Genomic DNA, 23,397 nt, shown 5'->3' on the forward strand with positions numbered 1-23,397 from the left:
AACCAGTTTTAATCCATTCAAGACAAAGATTTTAAGTCCCGTAAGCACAACTGGTAATCTCTCTGAAAATTATTCCCATTTTTCCCATTTCCCTTCCCTACCAGAGGTTTCCTACACAACACAGCAACACAAAGAAATGATTCAGCATTTAGGGTAACAGGGAGGGACAGAGACCTTCATCGGGAGGTGGGAACGAACAGCGGGCGCTGGGAACCTGCTCTGCTGACGATGAGACGGTTGGTTTCCCTTGGCAGCTCACCTGCTTTTGGAAATGCCAGATTCTGCCGGGTTTTTCCTTCCTCCCCCCCTTCCCCACTGGATTGTGTAATGAATGCCAAATTAACTATTCAAACAGCCATGCTGCTATGGAGGGGCAGGAGAAATGTTTCTGGCAAGACTGAGCATCTTTTTAAATGATTTCAATTGTTTCTCTTTAGTGAAAATGAGCACCAGGGAGCCAGACGCCATTTTAGCAGCCCTGTACAATGTGGCTTCCATTTATTTTGCATAGTCCTAATGACTTGGCTGCATCCCTCTCCCCTACCCCCATGTGTCTCCTCCTTCTACCAGTCTGAGTCTTCAGTTTCTCAAGGAGAGATTTTTTCCCCAATTCCAAAAGCGACTTTAGGCAGGGGTAACCCAGCCCTGTAGGCTCTTAGCCACCCCACGGTGAGACAAGACTTGTTTTCTTGCAGAGGTTGCACATGGTCTTTGAACGTTGTGTCCATGTCTCACCCTGTTCAGTCATGGGATGTGAAGACAAAGGCTGAGAGCTCTGCCACCATGGTTGGAAGCTTTGGGTGGAAGCTGTCGAAGGCTGGTGTTTCTGCAGTGATCACGTGGGACTAGAGAAGAGGTAGCGAGGTCTGCAAGACATTAAAGTGTATCATAAGGCAGCCTGGCAAAAAGCCAACCGGCGACCCTTTTAGCAATCCCGTAGCTAAAGCACATTGATTTTCAAGGTCCTCGTGGCCATGCTTTCCACCAGAATTAACTTCTCTCCCTCCTTTTTCCGTATGCACACATTTGTCTGTCTACCCCCATACGCACCTATCTGGAAAAGCAGTCGTATTCCTGACATTCATTCCAATCTGAATAATCCTATGACCCTACGCTGCTGTGACAGACAGAATTAGCTTTCTTTTAGTCTGCCTGGCTTTCTTTAAATAGTGCCAAGTAGAGCTTCCTCCTCTCATCACTCAAAAATCAGACAGTACACAGAAACTTTAGATTTTTCTTCCTGATACTCCCATCCACATTCTCACTCCACGCTAAACACTCCTCTGTGAGGCATTTTTAACCAAACGTTGACACCTAGAAAGGGAGAAAGTAAAATAAAATAAAACAAAATAAAATAAAGCCCCAACTCCTTTCTTAAATAGAATTTCAGATTCATTCTAGGCATCTGAAGCCCTGTGAGATGAGTCATCTGCATGGTGTGGGGCACTGTGTACATGGCAGGGAGGAGAGGGACCGCTCTCCCAGGGTGATCGGCAGGTCAGCTTAGCTCCAGGCAAATTTCTGCCAAGTTCCATTTTCCTCCTCCTGCTGCATGTATGGGATGGGAGTGCATGGGGCAAGGATGCAGGTCTGCGGGCTTCTACTTCCAGGGGTTGATGTAACCGCAGGGCTCTTGGGAGTGGGGCAGGAGGGAGGGAGCTTCATGCCCAGCCCCTGGAAAGCAAGGCTCTTCTGACTGAGGTTAATGAATCAGGCTAACTAGCAAAGCACAACCCTCTCCTTTTCTTGGACTTCCATGAAATCCAGGCAAAACTGGCTCATGATATGCATCAGAGTCCACCATTTGGGCACGATGCTATTAATGATCTTTTTCTGGTCTTAAAATCAAATAATAGTGTTCTGTGATGATCAGCTGTATAAATGACAGGGTGACCAGAAAATAAATGTATAAACGGGGTGATTGTTGTCTAAACTATCACCCAAAGAGCACTTAGGAGAGTCAGTTGGATTCACAGTCAGACCTGACTGCTAAGAGCCCCTATTTGCGACACTCTTGTTTGTCATATGCCCAAAGAGATGATGACCAATTCAAAACATCAGTTCACCAGAGTTGTCTCCCGGTACCATCAAGGAAGAGATGTGCTCATGACACCAGGTCACCCACCTCAAGTATGTGGTTTGAACACAGTCTCTGAGACATTGCCTGGGACACTTATCCTTTTCTTGGGCCTGAGCATCACAGCAGTAACAGCTAAGATAGGCACTGAGAGCAAGTGAGGGGAATATTAGCATCCTAAAAAACACGCGTCCGTAAATGAGCAGGGGAGATTCCTACCACCTTGACTGGGGACTAGAGACTGAATCCTTGTTCTTCCAACATATTTGAAGTCCCCGTATGAATGCTGTTATTTACATGCAAGGTTATTCTCAGGGCAGCGATCAAACACAGAACAGAATGCAAGCAGATTGTCCTGTTTACTAATAATAATTAGATTTCAAGGACTGTCCAAAGATAACCCAAGTCTAAGTTACATTCTTGGCACATGGTGCAACCAAGATGAGGGTTGCCAGCTTCAACCAGGAATGGAGCACCAAGCACAAATAGAGTCTGAAAGTGAACTACCTGTTCTGGAAAAAATGGGAAGGGATGGAAACAATGTGTGACCTGTCAGATACTGTGACTTCAGGAATGCGGCACTCAGCAAGTACACGGATACTGCTTAAGCTATTTCTGTTAATTTGTGTCCTTCTATTAACTACTCACAGCTCATTTTGGCTGAAACACAGGAGCCATTCACTGTTGCTGGGGAAGCTTGGAGGGAGAAGAGCTGAAACGGTTCCAAAAGAGCCATAGGAAAGAAATAATATTGACTATATCTGTATTGTACTGAAAGAGTAAGTCTTTAGAGATGTCAGCATCTGCCAGTCATCCTTGCCAATGCACACATATAGCTGTCTTGCAGCTCGGCAACTCCCTAACGCACCGGGGATGCTCATGCAGTCCAAACCTTCTGACATGGTGTTAACTGACTTGCAAAATAGAGATAGAAGACTTCAATCTTGAGGGGGCTTCAAAGATAACAGAAATATCATCCCTACGTGATCGTTGTTTTCAGAGCAGACTGATTCACTGTTCACTTCAAGTGCACCCCAAGAAAGCTTTGCACAACAGAGGGAATAAGTTAAAGACTGGCCAGAGAAAGTGCTAGCAGAATGAGAGATAAGTGGAGAGAAAGTATCACCGCAGAGGACAGATGCACTTGTTTAGAACAAGAGGACCTCAGAAGTAGACCTGACATGAGGAGCAATCATGCTTATAAAGGGGGTCTCATCAGCAGGGAAGAGGCTTTTAGTGAAGGCGGAAAGTCTGCTGACTGCATCCCATTTCCCCTATATGTTGGAGTTTGGGATTCAGTTGTGCTCTCAAAATCTGCATGCCTCTCCAGCTCTCTGAACCAGGAACTGCAGAGTTAAGCCAGCCATGAAAATCAGCCAAGATTTCCTGAAAAACATAATTAAAATTAAATCCCCACATTCTTATTCTGCCATCAAAATGGACAGTCTGATTTCCTGAAAGGCTGGGCTTGCAACTCATTGACTTCAAGGACAAATCCTGTGCTCAATTCTTGTGGCAATCAAGATATATTAGAAAAACTTGGTCTCAACCATTCTTTGTCTCCAATCCCTTCTTGCAGCTCCCATTGAAATGCCTTGCTGAATTTGGGTAAATCTGGAGTATGGCTAATTAACTGTTATGGGAGGAGTCACTAGATGGCAATGTTACCCACGCTCACCAGGGCAAGATATTTTGGCCAGCACATGCAGGTTGTGTTTTGTTTTTACAATGAAGAAATACTGTTTTGCACCAGAGTTTGTTGTGCGGCAGTCTTTGGAGAGAGGCTATGACAGGCAGCACAGAATTTATTCCCCATTTTAGTTGTTGAAAGTAAATTCTTGAAAAGAACAAGTTTGGTGTGCAGGCTGGGCATTTCCAGAGCAACAGGTTGATCAAGTTCATCACTTTTTCAAGACCAGGGTTCAAGTATAAGAACTAAATGGAACCAAATTACCCTGAACTCCCTCTCATGTAATTATTTCTTCACTGGGGGGACAAAGCTTCATTTTTCTGTACCCCTTATGCTGCATCTATTACAGTAAATTAAACAGGGCCAGGGCCCAAGAACTGCGTCACTGGGTCTCTTACATTGCCCAAGGGTTCCCCAGTCACCTCCAGCCCAAGCCAACCAGCTCATTCCCAGACTGTTCTTGGGCATGTTTTGGAAGCTAGCACAGACCAGGGGCCATGCCTGTCAGGCAATCTGGAGGCAGCCACCCTGTCTTAGAAAGTAAGAGAGTGTAATCACACAGACGTGATCATTCGGTGACAATAGATCCAGGCCAGGGAATGGTCCCAGCTACATTTAGTTTATTAGCATCAACTTAGCCTTAGTGCCTGAAATGGAGCAAAGAGAAAGGAGGTAACCTTATGGTGGACACGTAACATATTTTGAGAATATAGAGTGAGACAGAAGGTTATTGCGTGATGTATACTGAGGCTCTGACTGTCTGTATATCTCCCTTTCCTATGTGTTTTAAATTATGAAGCTTATCCAAGGTAGACTGAAGAGAGGCTGTGCTGCCGTCCCAGTTGCTGTCATCAGATGAAGCTTGATGTATCCCAGGAGCGGTTTGGTGGCAGGCTTATGTTCCTGACAGAAGAAATTATTCCATAATGAAATTAGATGAGGAATTTAGCTTTACATGGGGACCGCTGGTATCTGCGTCTCTACACAATGTAAATCTAAACTCCTGCTAATTTCTCCAAGTCCCGCTCTCATGAGGGGGAAAGGGCCTCTCTCGTCCTGTTTACATTTTCCTAATTACCTCATTTGTTCTGTGTTTACTGAGGGATTGGGTTCTTAAGAGGCCAGCATGAGACATCACAGTACTACCAGGATGGTCCTTGATTGAAGAGGCCCTGAGCAAACCTAAGGAGAGGATCAGATGGCAGAGATGGGGATATGCTAATTATCCACAAGAATGTGAGGGTTTTAAACACCGGCGAAGAAGCTGGGTCTAAGGGCATGGAAAGAGAGGCACAATATCACAGAAAGAAAATATAGACCATGCAAAAAGTGGGAAATATTCCCTACCTGTGCAAGCACATCAACCAAGGGACATCCTCCAGAGAGTACAGCCTGGGAGGCCTCTCCCTTCAGATTGGAGTCCCTCACACAGTGCAAGGTGTGTTTGAGTCTCCTGATCTAGCAAGAAACGTGGTGCAGCCCCGAACTTGTGCAACAACCTGAGCCTAGGAAGAAAAAAGCTTGCTGAGAGAGTACAGCACGGTCAGCGTGTGGTCCATCTGCTTCCAAGGCTGATCTGCATTAACATGGCCATACTGGTTTTCTGACCACCTTGTACACCAGCATTGCTGGCTCTAGGGCTAACTCCTGACAGCTTGGCCCCTGTGCCCTGGACTCTCTTTGGATGATGAGTCCCAGAAACAGCTTCTCTGTGGCTCCCTGGACACTTTCTTTCGGTCCAGTTACCTCATCTTTGTTTGACCTTGCACTACAAGTGTGAGATTCACTGGCCCAGCTGTGAAATATCTGAGGAGTGGTTAGTTGTGAAAGGAAATCTAGTCCAGCCATATTCATGGCGGTTTGGGACATTGATGCCTTGGATTCAAGCTATAGGCTTGCTAAAGGCTTGTTGAGCAACTCTGGCTAAGTAAAAGGGACAAGATTCACCAAGAGAAATGAGGTCTCACAGCACTCAGTGGTGGTCCTAGCAGTTCAGCAGTGACTGGCTCTGGGAGTGAAGCTCAAAATTTGGGCTGAGCCTTTCTGGGTTTCAGGAGCAGAAGAAGACTCATCCCTGGCCTGTCTGGTGCAGGCTGGCCCATAACCACAGTGCTCAGGTCTCACACTTGGGGGTGGACCAACAGTATCTCCACCGCAAAGACCTTGGCCTGGGCCTTTGCTGGAACCTAGTGACCTTGACTCATAACTCATGGTTTTCCTGGAGGGAGAGGGACAACTCGGTTCAAAGTGCCCGAAATAATGATGAGGCTGTCTTGCACCCTACCAAATAGTGTTTCTGCAGCATTGTGGATGTTGCACGTCCTCAAACAAGCTATAAACATACAAAGCAAGCTGAAAAGTAGGAGGCAGGCTGGGGCAGTCCAGATGGATAGTGTTGGAGGATTGCCTTGGGACAGTAAGGCAACTTGGTGCAATATGCGTCCACACTGTCTGCCTGGTGTGGACCCATGAGTGAATTACGGAATTTCTTACAAGTCTTCTGAGGAGCGGCTGAGGGAACTGAGGTTGTTTAGCCTGGAGAAGAGGAGGCTGAGGGGAGACCTCATCGCTCTCTACAACTCCCTGAAAGGAGGTTGTAGCGAGGTGGGGTCGGTCTCTTCTCCCAAGTAACAAGCGATAGGACGAGAGGAAACGGCCTCAAGTTGTGCCAGGGGAGGTTTAGATTGGATGTGAGGAAAAATTTCTTTACTGAAAGAGTGGTGAAACATTGGAACAGGCTGCCCAGGGAAGTGGTGGAGTCCCCATCCCTGGAGGTATTTAAAAGATGAGTAGATGAGGCACTTAGGGACATGGTTTAGTGGGCATGGTGGTGTTGGGTTGACAGTTGGACTCGATGATCTTAGAGGTCTTTTCCAACCTCAATGATTCTATGATTCTATGATTCTTCTCTTAGTAAAATAACTAGCTTTCTTCTCAAGGGAAGTTGCCTGCAGTGTGGACAATCAGTGGACCAGGGCTCTGGAGGAAAACAGGAGTCAAACAGAAAATGTAAACATATGTTCTCCATGTAGTGAAAGAAGAATCAACACATCCTCTTTGCATTATAGCCTTGACCTCATTACACCCAAGAAATAGAAGATGTGGATTCAGGACTTTTCTTGACCTGAAGGAGATCAAACTCACAGCTACCCATTTTTAGAAGCATATTTTATTTTTGCTACTGCCTGGGAGAGATGGGCCACTTACACTGTCCTGAGTGACAGACGACTGATACGTGAATAGGTATTATGAACTCTGGGTAGGAGTGGGTAGGAGACATATTCTCCTCATTACTTGTAAAAGAAATTTAGGTGCCTAACTCAGGACCATGAATCACAGGAGCCCAGCTCTTCCTGGGAATCCAATCCTTCCTTGCTTTCCTTCTTGTTTTCCAAGTGTCATGCAGCTGGCTAGGCTGTAGTTTCACTGACCAACCTGGCATAGGAAAGAGAGTCAGGAATATTGCTCTGCTCTCAGCCACTGGAGTACAGCCAGGATTCCTGGTCCTGTTGTCCTCATGCATCTTGAAGAAAAAAAAATCTCCATGCTTCCATTCCTCCATTTGTGGAAGAGATGTGATCTGCACCAGAAGGGAACAAAGGCTTATTTCACAAAGATCCTGGAATGATGGGTGATTTTTTTTTTTTTTTTAAAGCTGAATTCATTTTCTATCACTTTGGTTTCAGAATTCAGTCCTACCAAATGCCTCCAGTGAAGGAGCACACGACTAGCTTCATGCCTGTTGAAGCCAATAGCTGAGCTCTTCAGTGAATCAGGACCAGAGTCCTCACCAAAATTCAGGACTATGCTCCAAGGGAAAGATTTACAGCTATGCTAGCTAATAAAGTAATCCAGGGACCACTGCCTGCACCTAAAGAAACATGGCACAGCATGGCTTCTGTCCATTCAGCTAAGGAGTCTTTCCCCCAAAACAAGGTGGTCTCATTTGTGTAGGGGTGAACCAAATCCCGATTTACAGCACATCAGCCATCCACAGTAAGTATTGTCTGCACGCTCTTACCGTGCTGTATATGTGAGGTCCCTTTCACTGCAAGAAGACTAAGCATCTTCATGTTATTTACCATCAGTTACCACCAGGTATGAGTGACCACAGAAACTAGTCCCCTGGAGAGTTTATCTTGTCTGCATCCACATTCCCAGTGCTTACAGCATTCATAGGCAAATTACATCAGTTTTACTAAACTAGGACTAGGATTGGTTTAAATCCACTTAGCTTAACGCTGTCTATGCAAACCGAAGTGATCAATTCTTCTGTCAAACCGAATCATCCTCTGCATAACATTGTTATTACTAGATCCTTTTAAATCTTAAAAAGTTTAAAACTTTAAAAATCACAACTATGGTTAAGGACAGGCACCTGTCTTGTGGAGTTAAGACCTACATCTGCTAGCTCTTACAGCAGAAGTATTAATAACCATTTTCTTTGTGCATGTTGTGTCCACGCATGCAGGAACACGAAGTGTGCACCTGCCTTAATGAAGAAGCAAAACTAGCTTTACTCCTTCGCTGTAAGAGGGGAGTTGTTTCCATATCCCCATGCTTTCCAGCAACTCGGGTTTCTTTCCTAAGCAAACAGTGCACTGTTTGTTGTTAGCATTGCCAGGAATCCCTCAAAATTCAAGCAGAGTGGAGCAGAACAAGAATATTAGTAAGAAAACACAGGACAATAGCCTATAGGTCTGGGTGGGCTATGCATTCCAGTGATGGTAATTTTAAAGTCTAGGATCTTCAAGGCCAGCTCTCTGCTGTTGCAACCACCACCTCATAAACTTAACAAGTTCCAGGAATTCGTTTATTTGCTCCCCTTAGAAGACTGGTCCAGGATCTCACTGCTCCAGTGGTTAAAAAACATCTTCCACTTTCCAACCTAAATTTATTCATGACCAGTTTATCCCCATCTGTTCTGATGCCAGCGCTGTCTTTAAGTTTAAATAGCTTTTCTCCCTCTCTGGTGTTTAGCTCCCATTCTATTTATAGAGTATGATCATACCTTCTCCAAGCCTGTGTTTTGCTGAGCTAAACAAGTCGAGCTCTTTGAGTCTCCTAAACAGGGCACTCCCTTCCTCTGATGCTCGTCGCTGCCTTTCTCTGCACCTGTTCCAGGTTGAATTCATCTTCCTTAAACATGATGAACTGAAACTGAACCTTGGAGTCCAGCAGCTTCATGCAATGCCACTACTAGGAACACCAGGCGAGAGATGCCCTTCATGCAGAGAACTCCTTTTAAAAGTTATCATGCTCCATCTCAAGCTAGTTGCAATCCTTCCTCTGCTACCTCTATTGGAAAACTGCTGCCTGGTCTCCACCATTATCTTGCACACATACTTAGACTTTGCAGCCAAAATAAGCCCAGTGTTTTCCTAAAACTATGGGAAGTCCTTCACTTTAAGCATGCACAGTTTGGTCATGCTGAGGTCTCACTGGTGGGTGATAGTCATCCTGGGGTCAAGAAATAGTCAGCATCTTTGTCTCCCCCACCTAAATGAAGAAACTCTTTCCCCCTAGTTTGTGGAATATATTCTTTTAGTGTTGGCTCTTCTTGCACTTTTAATATGGAAGGACACCCTGCTTGTGTTAGTCCAGCTCTTGATCCACGCTGGCTCTTCTGCAGTTCAGGGAGTGAGCCCTAAGCCCATAGACACATGCTGCAAGCAGGTCTATCTATCTAACATGCTATCGTCTAAAGCATGTTAACCCTGGAGTGAACTATTTTCCTTTCCACAGCCAGGTTTCCTTAAAAAGGAAACCAAGCAGTTCGGTCCATATTAGAGCAAAATATGTGGTGTGGGTGACCTGCAGGGGCAAGGTACTGGAGCAAAAGAGAAAGGAACCAGTTTGACAATAGGGATGCACAATATTATCTCAGAGTTCCCTTCACTACCAGCAGACATCTCGCATGATGCTGAAAATGGGTGGAATTTGGAGATACCGTTTCCTCCTCCCAGCAAAACTGAAACCAAGTCCAAGAAGCCTGGAGGAGTTCATGGCATGAGTCCCAGGGATGGGGAGAAAATGCCATCGTCTTTACAGCTGAACCATTTACCGTGACTCACTCCAGTGACTCATCAGAGCAAAGCCGAGTTCAGGAGTAAAGAAGGAAGAGTTGCCACCTTTTCCCGCTCCTTTTCCCTCAGTCTGGTCCCCAGAGCCACGTTGAACAGTGTCAGAATTTCTCATCACAAAGTGGCATGAAAAGGACATTACAGGTGCTATTTCAAGACACTGCAAGGAATTTCCTTCTGCTTACACAGCAGGAACTTCTGTTCTGTCTGCTGCCACCGTCAAATCCCAAAACACCAGGGTCCATGGCACAGTGAGAACCTATATGGGTTTATGTCTCCAGTTTAGAGACTGGCAAACTGAGGCACAGGTGGGTTTGACATGTTTGCCTGCCAGTGAGCCACCAGCAAAACCAGGAATGCAATGCAGCCGTCTCCACTCCCCAGCGTGGTGGACACCTTGAAACCAAGCTCCCAGCCTCATGGGGCAGGTTGCTATTAGTCATATCTTCTCATCAGGAAGAACCCTGGAGGAGGATGCTTAGCGCTGCTGAGTCAAAGGGTCAGTCCCGATGCCTGCCTCCCATGAATGAAATGAGAGCTGACCTCCCAGGCAGCCAAGTGCCACCGGGTGTCCTTGCCACCCTGCCTAGGAGATATTTTCCAAGCAGAAGTCACGATAAGGGCAAGCTGCACTCTCTGAAGAGAACATGCTCATTTGCTGTCAATTTTGCAATCCAAAATCTGACACCCACCAAGGGAATTTCTCTCTCTCTCTCTTTGGCTCAGGATGAGAAACGTTTCTTTCAAATTTTTCTTTCTTTCTTTCTTTCTTTTTTTTAATGCTTCACTTGAGAGGCTATAGGCAATCAGGGCTATAATACAGGGAGTTCAAGGAAATTGCAAGTGACTCAAGAGGATGCAGAACATTTCATCTAAACAACTCAGCTCCTCACTGCAACATTTTCCATAGTCAGAGCCACATGGGTCTGGAAATCCCACCAAATGCTGAAAGGGGTGGAAAGAAATGACAAATATCTTATGAACTTCTTGCTGGCCTGGCACTAGAAACAGTCATGGGCCAAATGCAAGTCATAGTGGATGCAGCCAGCTCTGGTGAAGAGCAGAGCAGCTAACTCACAATTGCAATTTCAGGAATACAGGACTGGTTGAGTCCTCCTTCGTTGCTCAGTTGTCTCTTGAGGAAGACTGTATCCAAGAGGTAGAGCAGAGTGGGTAAGCCGTCTCCCATTTTTGCAGAAAGTCACAGGATCATAAGAGAAACAAGTTATTCCTCTGTTTCTCCATCAGCAAAATGGAGAGCTGAGTCTCCGCTGCCTTATGAAATGGGAAAGGGTCTGGAGCCAAATGGGGTGACTGGGAAGTGTCTGCAGAGACACCAGTGGAAAGGAATATTTTCCTACACTGGAGTAGGGTTTAGCTTACAGATACCCCCACTCTCAGATGTTGAAAGATAGGTGTTTGCCCCTGCACAAGGTACCTAAGCTCCCATTATAGTCAATGGAAATCTAGTAAGTGGATCCTGAAGAGTGATCCACCTCACCCTAAAGCATATACTAGGTACTCTGCTCCATGCCTTTGTACCCCAGGGCATCACAGGTGGCCCTGGATGCCTGTGTAGGGGCAACTGAATCAGCCCCAGACATCACAGCTAGTCACTGGCAGCTGAGAGGAGACAAGACTGCTTGTGGGTGACCAGGACAAACACAGTCTAGGACCTGAGAGGCAAAGTTTTCCCAGCGGAGTGATTCAGAGGAGCAGAAACCAAAATGGATTTGACAGCAGAGTTGATCAGATGAGTGTGCCCTTCTTGGATTGACCGGTCAGTGGTGTTCGCCGCCACTGCAGGAGAATCTGGAAGCATGGGGACATGGGGAACTGCACTGCCTGGCAGGCGTTTGAGAGCCTGGGGACTTGGCTATTCCCACCTCCGGTAACTGTACATTTCCACCAGGAGACCTTGGCAGCCAGCCTCAGCACAGCCTGTCCTCGCCACCCGGGGCCAATGCGGGACCGGTATCTGATCATATGACTGACAGATTCCACCAAATACACGTCAGTAAGGTCCACATCTCTCTTTTTTCCTTCTTTTCCCTCCCTCCTTTTTTTTTTTCTTTTTAAATATAACTTGCTGCATTTACGCCAATAAAAACTAGTAAAAAATCAGACTGTTCCCTGCAATTTCAGTAAACTGCCCAGTGTTGGAAGCCTCCCAGCAGGGTCATGAACTGTTTTCTATACGTCCTGTGCCTCTATTTTTAAACTGGCAGCTGGCACTCTGACATTCAAATTGCTCTTCCAAGAGGACATTCAGGAACAGAGAATCGCCTAAAACTTCATTGTTGTCACACAGCCCCAGGAAACCTAGACCAAGGTGTGATCCTCAGCCTGACACAGGGAAAGACAGGATGGGCTCCAGAGAGCTTACAAGTCAATAGGCAAAACAATTGCCCCGTAACATTATCCTCACAGAGCTGGGAAGCCATAGAGAGGCTAGAGGCCAGATGCCCAAAGAAATGTCGGCACTTAGCTCCCATTTATTTCCGTAGGTTTTCACTTTTGCATCTTCTCCAGGAAAGGATGCTCCCTTTATGAGGGGAACTAGCCAATACCTCTACCATATCTGAAAACAGACGGTGAACCAGCTCCTTTCTCACCTCAGGGACTTGGCCTCATTTAGACTAACCAACTCAGAGGGACGTGGAGACAAAAACAACATCCTAACTCTCCCTAGCCTTGCAGGCAAGAATGGATGGTGAAAAGAGTCCACTGTGACTCATGTAAAAACAACAGAAAAACTGTGTTCCTGGCAGCCTCGGAGACTAGAATTTGGTTCAACATCATAGCAAAGCTTCCCAACACCAGTTTCTACTTGGGGGTGTCTTGATCGAAATCAGGCATAAGCGTTTCCTTAGTGTTGAAGGTAGGAACTAGACTCTTCACAATAAGGATTTTATCCCAAGCTTTCTTCCAAATTGTTGCAACACCTGCCATGAGTCTCCTGAGTCTCAGATGTTCAGCACCATTTAAGAGAGACATAGATGAGTTTCTGAGTAAAATCCTGATGTACTGTAAGATCTGAATCCTAGGAAATGTGTAGAGGAAAATTTCTTTTCTGAATGCACCGGGAAATCAGCCAGAAATCAGAAGTGAAGGAGCCTAGACATTGGGCTTGCCCAGCAAAATACATTAAAGAGAGGACAACCCGTTACCAGAGCTCTGGAGAGCAACATCCTTGGGGAAGGCAGAAGAGCATCGCTTACTCTCCGAGAGGTCACCCATAACATCATGGAGAGAATTACCAGGAAAATGCCTCAGCATACACCTCTTTGCAATATATGGGTGCTTGTGCTGGCCATTGGAAGCTAAGCAGCATCATTTCTGTTTAGCAATTGGTCTGCAGTGAGTTAAAAGTTGTGTAGCGAAGAGCTGAGAGACAGGTAAACACTACACTACAGAAATCAAATCATCTGAAAAACTGCTTTCCAACCTATCACCACTGCCAGACGAGAAAAAGCAGAAGAGGATATGGGAGCTGATTGAATTTTAGAATAGAATAGAATAGAATAGAACAGAATAGAATAGAATAGAATAGAGTAATAGAACAGCTCAGTTGGAAGGGACCTACAATGATCGTCTAGTCCAACTGCCTCAACACTTCAGGAATTTTGAGGCTATAGCAAGATTTAGTTAAAATGGGATACCGTAATGAAGATCAAGGGGATAAGTTAGTGAAGGTGGGTAGAAGTTTGCTAACAATGATATCTGAGACCTGCCTTGAAAATTAATGTAAGAAAAATGCTGAAATCATTTTAGGAAAAAATGTCTGGAGTGAACTTACGGAAGAGAATACGTGACAACCATTGAAAAAAACACTGGAAGAGACATGTAGGCCTCGTCTGATCCATCCTTTAGTTCCATCACATAATCTTTCAACCATGGATTCATTTAACCATTTCAGACATCTCTGAACTGCCACATTACCTTGACAATGGGCAATGTTTGCAGGCTGCAAAGCCAAAATAGACCACTGTGATCAGTTACCCTGCTCTGCCAAATGCATAGCAAAGAATTTTATTTCCCATTAGTGACTGTTAAGGGCCATATGTGAGGTGTTCTCAAGATACAGGGGAATAGCTGAATTTAATAACCTAAAGACTGTCTTTGACACCCTAACAGTCCCTAGACTCTCTCTACAGTTAAAGAACAAGGACAGATTAGTAATTTTGGCTCTTAACTCCTCTTTCTCAGTGTTGAATTTGCAGAGAGCCTTGGGCTAAATTTATGTCTTTGAAATACAGTTCCACAGACACAGCTTTGAGGAGCTGAGATACCACTACGTAAGTAGCTGGTTAAACTCATTAGACTGGACAGAACTTGTCTGATGTTACTTTAGGATTCTTTGTCTTATCTTCTAATAGGTCCTTAGCAGCTGTCAGAAGAGGAAAATTTACAGTGTCTGAGCCAGCTGAGAAGTTATGTTAAGGATGCTTATTGCCTCTAGTTAAAACACCAAGTCCTACACTGCCTTCTTGTGTTGTCTTGTTGACTTCACAATAATAGCACTGAGGCGTGGAGAAGGATGACCAAGAAAGGAAGATCAAGGTGTGCCAGGAGTAGGTGCCCTTGCAGTCAGCTTAAGGGTGGAACAAGGGAAAGGTGCTGGGAAACAGAAGGACAGAAAATGGCAGCAGGGTCCAGACCGGCATTATCTCAGAATACATGTGTACAATGCCTGTGTTTTCACAGGCAAAATCTGGCAGGAGGCAGGGCAAGAAACGTGGCTACTATGTGAGCAAACATATAAAATCAAAGCAAAACTACATGTTGTCTTTGCAAATTTTTTTGGCCTCTTCCTTACTCCAGCCCTGGGCCCAGAGTCAACTGGACTAAATTGCCCATCAGTCCTTGTGCCTAAACTTTCCTGCTGGCTCACTCGAAGCCTTTGGAGGCACCTAACCCAAAGGAACACCAGGCTCTGGGGCCTGGCTGGAACTTCAGCTGGATGAATCTGGGCTTAGATCACATGGAAGAGGAAGAGCCACTCATCAGTGAGAGGACTGGTGACCATAGCTCAATGCAAATGCTTCTGCCATATTAAACTGGAGGAAGGGAACAGATGTTGGCCACACAGATCCATGCTGGCAAGTCTAGATGAGTGCAAAGTGGCACCTTGGCATGCAGCTATCCATGCTATAAATCATACCTTACTCATAGGGCACCGCTGAGCTTAGGAAACGTGGTTGAATCAGTCACACCCAGAACAAACTGGAAGGTGGGAGCAAAAGGGAGGAAATGTTTGTAGCTCTTCCAGCTCCGCACACCCAGGGAATATTGTTACCAATGATCCCGACCAATATGCTTTGTCCTGAAGGCCCATGTCCACAGGCAGTTCCCAAGATACACTACATCCATTTGAAGGGTTGAACTACCATGCATTTGTACAAGCAAGGGTGTGCATGTGTGTACAAACACAATAAAAACAAACAGCCTTGGAGGCACATTTATTTCCTTTCTAGGTCCACAACCAGGTTGACTCAGCCACTGCTCCGTACCTTTTTCCTCTTTTCCTCCAAGAGCTGACACCAAACGTAGTTTTCTCAGCCAACATCTGGAGGTACGTGGTCCCTGCTCCATTCTCCCAACACAACTACACAAGTGCACACACTCACACATACACGCCCTGGGACCTGCTTGAGTCATCGTGTCCCTGAACACCCTCCTTGGCTGGGTGTTCAATTATTCAAAGGTCAGAGACCCAGAGATGCTTTCTCATGCAGCAAACACAGATGCAGAAAACAGTCCTGGGGAATGAGGAGTATCTACTAGAACTCTTCTGGGTCACTCTGTATATTTTTCCCTGGTTTAGCACACCCACCAATGCAGAAGAAGTCATGATCTCTATCTTGGTACAGGAGCAATGAGAAGACACGAAGTAAGGAATAAGGGGGAGTATAAGATCATTGATTGACTGTGATCTGGTTTGTTCTCTCAACCCTTGAACCATACTGTTGGGGGGAATGGGAGGAGGATGAAAAAGCGAAGGAGAGATGCCTTTTTATCAGTCAAGGACTGTGTGGGAAAAACAGAGACCACGAGGAAGGTTGTTGATAGCTGAAGAGCCTTTGCTTTCATAAACGAGTGAATCAGTACCGTTAGCAGCAAGTCACCCAAGGGCAGCTTATCTAGGAATCACCCTGACTGTGGTTTTCCCCGACCACCACTCACTGGGGTGGTGAGTTTAGCACCTCTGAGCACACAGCGTCAGAAAGCAGGGCCCATCCCTGCAAAATTTTCAGAGGGAAACCAGTTGGGTGGTAACCATGGCTACATATAGTTTAGAAAGTGACTGGTGCTTTTTGTTTTGTCCTTTCTTCCCAGCCTAGATGAGAAAGGGCTTGATTAATGAATCACTGTCTGTGTGTTTATGCATGGGAAGATCTGTATAGATGTGGGTGTGCCGATAATGAGGGCTGTGACACAATTGCCTGTACCATGTCCAGTGCTAGCCAAGAAGCCGTGGGATACCCCAGGTACCCACACAGGACTGGTAGGAACAATGGAAGCTCCTGGGAAGCCTATGCTCCAGTGGAAGCTGCAGATCAACAGGCTATCTCAAGGGGGACAAGTACTGAATTGAGCCAAAGGCGTTTTCTTGAGTTGCTGTTTTCCAGGCAAGTGAGACAGTGTCACTGATCATACTTTTTGCCGGTGAATAAGCAGATTGGGTTGCTTTGAGAGATCGTGATGAGGGAATGTGAGGAGAGCCATTCAGGGAAAGCAGGAGCACATGCATATGCTATCTGAAGAAAGCAGAGTTTGAACAGTGATAATCCCTGCCCTGTATTATTCTCCTAACACTGCAACAACATCTGAGGGTGCTTCCAGCAACTCACACTCGTGTGATTCAATAGACCAGCTGCCCACCCTACCCCTCTGCAGAAGGTTTACCTGCCTGCAGCAGGGTCAGCAGAGTCAAACCCATGCAGCCTCCTTAGCTGTAGAGCTCACAGAGCAGCTTCGTAACTCAAACCACCATTGAGAAGGTGCTTCAGTTCTGCCAACCCTGCTAAATAATCAGTAACCTCCGGCAGCAGAGAGTGTGAGGTGGTAACCTCTTAAATCACCCCCATGTGAGTTGCCAGAGCTTGTCTGGAGAAAACCTACAACTACCTTTCATTGGCAACTTGCTTTCCAGTCTCAACAGAGAGGCCAAGGAATCAAGTGGAATAAGCTACCTTCTGTCCCTCTCAGCTGGTTTCTCCAGGTCAAAACCAAACCCCTTTGGCAGGCAAGTAAAAAAAGAAAGCTAACGCTCTGGCTGCTGGCACATTACCTGGTCTGTGGATACACAGAGTAATTCAATCTGCAGGGCCGTCTTTCTGGCACCTCTCACAAGCCCTAAAAATTCAATCCACAGTGAGAAAGAAAACAGAGCAGGGTTTGTTTGGTTCTTTGCCCTGTTGTAGGAGAGTGTGGGACTCTCAACTAGGAAAGAAGACATTTTTCATGTAGGAAACAAAGAATTTTGCCCTGCATAAGACAAGATGTACATACACCACATTTCTCCCTCTCTGTTTGCCTGACAAAACCATGTATTTGCATTAATTTTGCAGCAGGAAGAGGTCTGAAGTAGACCTTAAGAAAGCGCCTAAGGGTCTGAAGTAGACCTTAAGAAAGTGCCTAAGGGCTGTATCTAGACTGCTTATCCCAGTATTGAAAATGGATTTAGATTAGAGTGTGGAAGACTCAGCTCACCTAACTTCAGATTTCTGCAGTCCAGACATCTCAGCAGAGACAGTAACTGACAACTTCTGTATATAGGACATGGGGAGAAATAAGTAGCTCTAAAAAAATGGTTCATCTCACCAAGTCCAGATGATACAATTTAGGATCTTGTGCTGGGAAGGCCTACTTTTCTCCGTTGACTGTAGTTGGAGCACAGGGTGCCTTGTTCTGCTGTAGAGAGTTACACTATAGTTGCCAATGCTGCTCAGATGCCTACCAACATGTCCAAGCTCAAGAGAAGAATAAGCAGGGCAGAGCACCTCCTGCTCAGGTTTGCCAGAGTCTGGCTCCCTGCCTGTTCAGTCAGTGGAGAGGAAGGGTCATGTTGCTTGCTCGAAACATCTGTAATAAATGAGGTGCTTTCATTCCTTACCTCTCTCCACTGGCTGTGCAGAGAATTAAGCTCAGATAGTAGGTGGTCTGAATCCCTTCACTCTTATGAATGTGGTCTCTTAAGAGGCAGGTCAAACACAGCTTCAAGTGACATAGGCATACTAGTCAACCTGAAAGAGAGCTGTGCTCTGAAACCACTTCAGTTACATCTATATAAATCTATATCTACATGGGAGTACTCAGGAAAAGTGAAGATCAATCAAACAGAAGTGTGGAGTTAGCATGCATATTAATTAGAGCATGTTCAATCCTGGTTTGGATTTTTCCTAAATAAATAAAGCAGATTTATCTTTATTTAGTCACACCTGGGAAAGAGCATCTCTCCCTAGCCGGGAATGCAAACCTTGTTTTATGTGAAGGCCTGATCCAACATCTTGGCATCTGGGACCAGCTACACTCAGCAAGAAGGACTACAACAGACAGAGATGCTGTAGAAGTGTATTATATTGGCACTTAGGTTACTTTATTAGTTGTGGCCGCTACACTCTGCTACCTGGTACTTGAGATGCGTGTCAGCTGGAAACAGCACAGCTGTCCTCCCACCACACTGCACACAGGACAAGCAGCTATTTTCCTTTGGGACTGCAGGCAGGTACGTCAGCACAGCAGCGTGCTGGTCTTTCTGACTTCAGTGTTTTGGATGGACTCAAGAATCTCTGCGCTGTTTGTCATTATCATGCCCAGAAAGTCACGGAGGTCTATGGGCAAAAGGAAACCTCGTATCAGTTGGAAGAAATGTAGAAGAACCATACCTCTGCTATCAAGGGCTGTTGATCTGAATTGGTGATTAATGTTGGTGCATTTCCCCCACATCCCCAAAATTAAAATTTCACCATGCCCTGAGCCATAATTTCCCCCAAACCCCACGGTTATGCATGTAAACAAAGCCTGCTTCGGCATGGAGAACATATGGAGTTAGGGCAGTAAACCAGGCCATGCTATTTTCCACAGCCGGTGTCCCACCAGGACACAGCATGGTTAACATTATGTCTGGCTTCCTCTGAATTTGCCAGGACCGAAAAGTTGAATGGCACGTCTCTGGCATGAGCCTAGACTTAGGGTCAAACTCGCCCTGGGGTCTGCCAGCAGATGCTGTACGTGTTTGGACTCCACGCACATTGCAGAAGTTGTAAAACAGTTTTGTATTTTCCAAGTGTCAAAAGTGGCAAAAAGGAGAGCAGATAATAGAGCATTTCTGGAAGTTCAGATGCTTTATCTGTCAGGGCTTTGAATGAAGACTAAGAGGCTTTTGCCCTTTAGCCATGAAAATCCATGAAACTACGCAAATTCAGTCAGCTTGACACGCTTATCTGAAAACTGAGAAGAAATATGCATAAAAACGTTGCATTGGGGCCTGAAAAAAATGGCTCCATTATTAATTGCTGACTGCCAGGCATTCTTTCACATAAACAGGGTTGGATGCTCCTGGTAATGGCATAGCGATTAATGTCCTTTTGTCTCATGTTATTCTTGCACATTGTGGTTTCAGATGAACCGGGTACACCAGAACCAAGAAACATCGAAATACTGACCAGCAGCAAAGCTGATTTTCTGAAGCATCCCTGCTGCAACTCATAGGTGAAGCCAATCTCTGAGAAAGAGGCACAGTTATTACTAGCAATACGTCATCTTACAATATCACACTCCGGCTCCTTTGGCTGAAGTAGCTGTTAGACTAAATGGCACTCAGTGAAACTAATTGGTTGGCTGGTGTGATTCAAGAGAGTAACTCCTGTGTCTCCTGTATTACAAGTGATTTTCAGAGAAGTAGTGTGACTGTTCTTCCACTTCTTTACAGGAGTCATCAGCAATAAGCTGAATTTGAGGGGATTACATGGAATGCAAACCTGTTGACAGGGGAGGTGGCCGTTTCTCATGCTGACTGCTGTTGTCATGTGGTGGCTTGTAATGTTTGACTTGGCTTCCTTTAGCAAGCCCAAATCCCATAAAAAGAAGATCCGGAAAAGACTAATTAGATCATTTTGTCTATTCACCCTTGGCCAACATAAAGTTGTTCCTTACCATATATTCCCCCAGGTTTTCTTCTGAATGACTCAAGTCCGAGGGCTTCCACTGCTGTCCTCCACAAGCTGTTCCACAGCTCTTGAAGTTAGGGCACTTTTCCTTCTGCCTGTTTTCCATTACTTGATTTCACACTGTGACTCCTATTTCTAATTCCTTTTCCTTTCCTAAGTAATTTGTTTCTTTGCTTAGTCTTTTCCTAGTATTCCTTTTTAGACATAGGACTCAGATGTCTGGGAGGGATATTATGAGGTCTTTCAGTCTGTCCTCTGCTCCCATTTTCTCTCTGCCATTTTTGGTAGATGTGGCTCCAGCGTCCTCTTAAAGGATGGAGTGATGGAGATGCCAACCCTTCTTCCAGTAACCTATTACTGTGCTTTGCAACCCTTAGCCTCAGGAAGGTGGTCCTAATGGCTAACCTAAATTTACATTCAACTGTTGCACATAAATTATTTCCTTTCTCCATGTAGTTTCTTGCATATTTCAAGTTTGCAATTGGGTTCTTTCTTCACCCTTTTCTTTGGACTAAGCTCATTTGATCCTTACTTCTAGGTCATCTCTCTAATCATCCTCCTCATGCTCCAAATGGACTCTCCAGTTCATCCATATCTTTCTTGCAATGGATTAGCCAATACTGACTGGAGCAGAACTGTTTCATTCCACTGGAAGGATACATACCTGCTAGTACGACTCAGTGCAATACTAATCTTTTTTTTACAACAGCAGGAATTTCTTGATTCGTGATCAGTTTGTAATCCATCATAGCTCCCTCAAAGCTTCTCTGCAGAACTGAGACCCGCACAGTTATTCTCCATTTGACATTTATCCAGGCAATGAATCTTGCTCAAATGTAGTCCTTGCACATGACTCCTTTAAATATCATCTGCTTTTTACATCTAGACTTTTACCGCTTGGCTATGAATTTGCTGCCTGGGCCAGGAGAGTCCGAACTGCAGGCTATGATTGCAGCACACAGATTTGCCTGGTGCAATGGCCTCTCCTAAAGAAACTGCTGTGTGTCAAAATGAGCTTAGCAATCAAGTCTCTGTTAAGGACTGATATTTCAGGCAGAATAACATCATCATTACCAAGCTCACTTTCACTGTATCTGGATGGGTTTTGCCATAAAAACATTAATACAACTTTGCGTTCGGACTCCTGCATGTTCCATCCACCACTACAAATGGCTAATTTCCTACAAGAAATCTCCGCTGCTTCAAACAAAAGGCACATCCACAGTGACAAACTATTCTCCACTACAAATCATTAGGCTGGGCACAGGAAACGAACAAATGTGGGCAGGGAAAAGCTGGAGAGAACCCCTGTATGATACCATGTAAGACTAGGGGGTTGCATGAAGTCACTCAGGGCAAAACATGTAGGGAACTGGCCTGCACAGGGTAAGTTGGAAAAGCGTTATTGCTGATGAAGACCCAAGAGAAGAAATGACCCCGGTTTGACTCGTGCATTCCCAAGATGAACTTGAAAAAGCTGCCAGCTTAGAAAGGAAACATCTTTTTCCTTTCAGACAGAGCCCTCCCAGGTACAACAGCTCCCACCGCACCATGCTAGAAAATACAGATTCTCCCACCAGCACCACCTTTAAGTCTAGCTGCTATCGAGCAGTCTGTCCTCACCTGCTTCCCAGCCGCCTCACGTCCCAGCAGGCGCGGGGTCACCGACCTCGTCAGCGGCCTCCTGCCCTTGTCCTGGCAGTCCTTGCGCAGCCAAACACCCAAATCGCAGAGCCGGTCCAGCTTCCCCATCGGGGCAGTGCCGCTAGCCCCGTGCATGTTCAGACGCCAGTCTGCCAAGATGTTTGTGTCGTTAAAGCAAACCAAATAGTTCACCTACCTTCCAGAGGACATCACCAAGTTAAAAACAGATGGAGAATTTTGGCGATGGAGGGGTATCTTTTTTTTTTTTCCTTTTTTTTTTTTTTTCCACTAATGATTCAGAAGGCCAGTAACAGCGTTCTAGCCCTGGCTTTGGACCAGCATATCCTGTTGAGTCATGGCTGATGTCTGCGCTCTAATCTTAACACATGTGGATGGGCTTGTTAGAACTTGTCATCCATCCCTGGCTACCAAAATATCCTCCTGCTTGACCTACCCCACGTATTACACAATATAACTTCTATGTTTGTGCATACGGGCATATGCGCAAACGTGTGAGCATGCTTTTGAGAGTGCAAAAGGGTACGGATGGGAGAGAGGTGCAGAAGTAGCTATAGCTGGAAATACAACAGCCTAAGGAGGCAGAAAAGCAAATTGCTCTTTTGTTGCCCTCTCCCCTGTCCCCACTTTAAAAAAAAAAGTTAAAAAAAAAAGTTGTTTCAGCCAGAAAGAGAGACTTTGAAGGTTTCAGCATTTCTCGGTCAGGGTCTGTCGCTGATCTTTTATACAATAGCATCAGCAGTATTTTTGACCAAGCTGGTTTCTACCACTGGGTGATACTATATGCCCACGAACAAGATAGGAATTAGGGAAAGCTAGTGATGTTGACTAGTTAAAATACTATTAAATACTGGCAAAATGTTTACGTGTTAGGCAAGTGGTTTTTAACTTTTATTATTATTGTTATTTGCTGATCCCGAAAAATTTCCCAATGGAAGGACAAACCCATATATAGTAAAGCCAGGCCTCTGCCTAGCAAGACTTCACACTCTTAGTTATGTTTTTCAAAGTTAGCAATAGTCCACTGACCTTTCCTGCCTCTCCCCCTGCGGAGGACCAAAGAGCACACATTTAAAACTGATGTTCTGGGCAGATAGACAGATAAGCAGTCAAACAGGAGAATGCATCGATGAGATGAGATTAGATTAGGACTCACACTGCAAAATTTACATGCAGACTCTCCCCGCTTCAAAAGTACCCAGATGGAGGATTTTGCTTGGCCTGTGTTATAAAGATAAAGCACATTTGCAAATGCAGATCCAGATTGAAGTTCAAACAGTCCTAACATTCAGGAATGTTCTGATTTGTGGTTTTGGTTTCAGTCCACATCAAACTTTAAAACGAAAGATGAAGAGAGATTGCTTTCGAGATAGCAGGGGATAGACTGATATGACCAGGGCTTTCGTATTTTGGGCAGTAGCTGAAACTCTCCAAAACAGAATTTCCCTTTCATATGCAAAGCTACAGAACACTTAGCACTTTAAAATTTTTTCCTGGTGAAATGCTGGGAGACTTGCCATTGACTTCAGTGGAGTTTGGATTCCCTCCTAAACATTTAATCCTCCATATGGGGTAAGTATTTTTCATACTTTTTTGCAGATGGGGAAATGGAAAGGAATCACGTTGTAGCTGCTCACCCAAGGCCAAAGCACGGTCAACGCGAACTCCAAATTTCCTGGTGCTGAGCCCTGTGCTTGGACCTTATGCCAC

General features: G+C 45.3%; 1 long non-coding RNA gene across 1 annotated transcript; it reads right to left on the reverse strand.

The window, feature by feature from the left end:
* Positions 1–474: 474 nt before the first annotated feature.
* LOC143159990 (uncharacterized) lies at positions 475–21,793 on the reverse strand. Its single transcript, XR_012995288.1, has 3 exons — positions 21,649–21,793; positions 18,483–18,687; positions 475–866 (listed from the first exon to the last, which is right to left on the reverse strand). It is a non-coding gene; the product is annotated as an uncharacterized LOC143159990 (long non-coding RNA).
* Positions 21,794–23,397: the final 1,604 nt, after the last annotated feature.

This window comes from Aptenodytes patagonicus, chromosome 4, assembly GCF_965638725.1.
Source record: "Aptenodytes patagonicus chromosome 4, bAptPat1.pri.cur, whole genome shotgun sequence".
Taxonomy (NCBI): domain Eukaryota; kingdom Metazoa; phylum Chordata; class Aves; order Sphenisciformes; family Spheniscidae; genus Aptenodytes; species Aptenodytes patagonicus.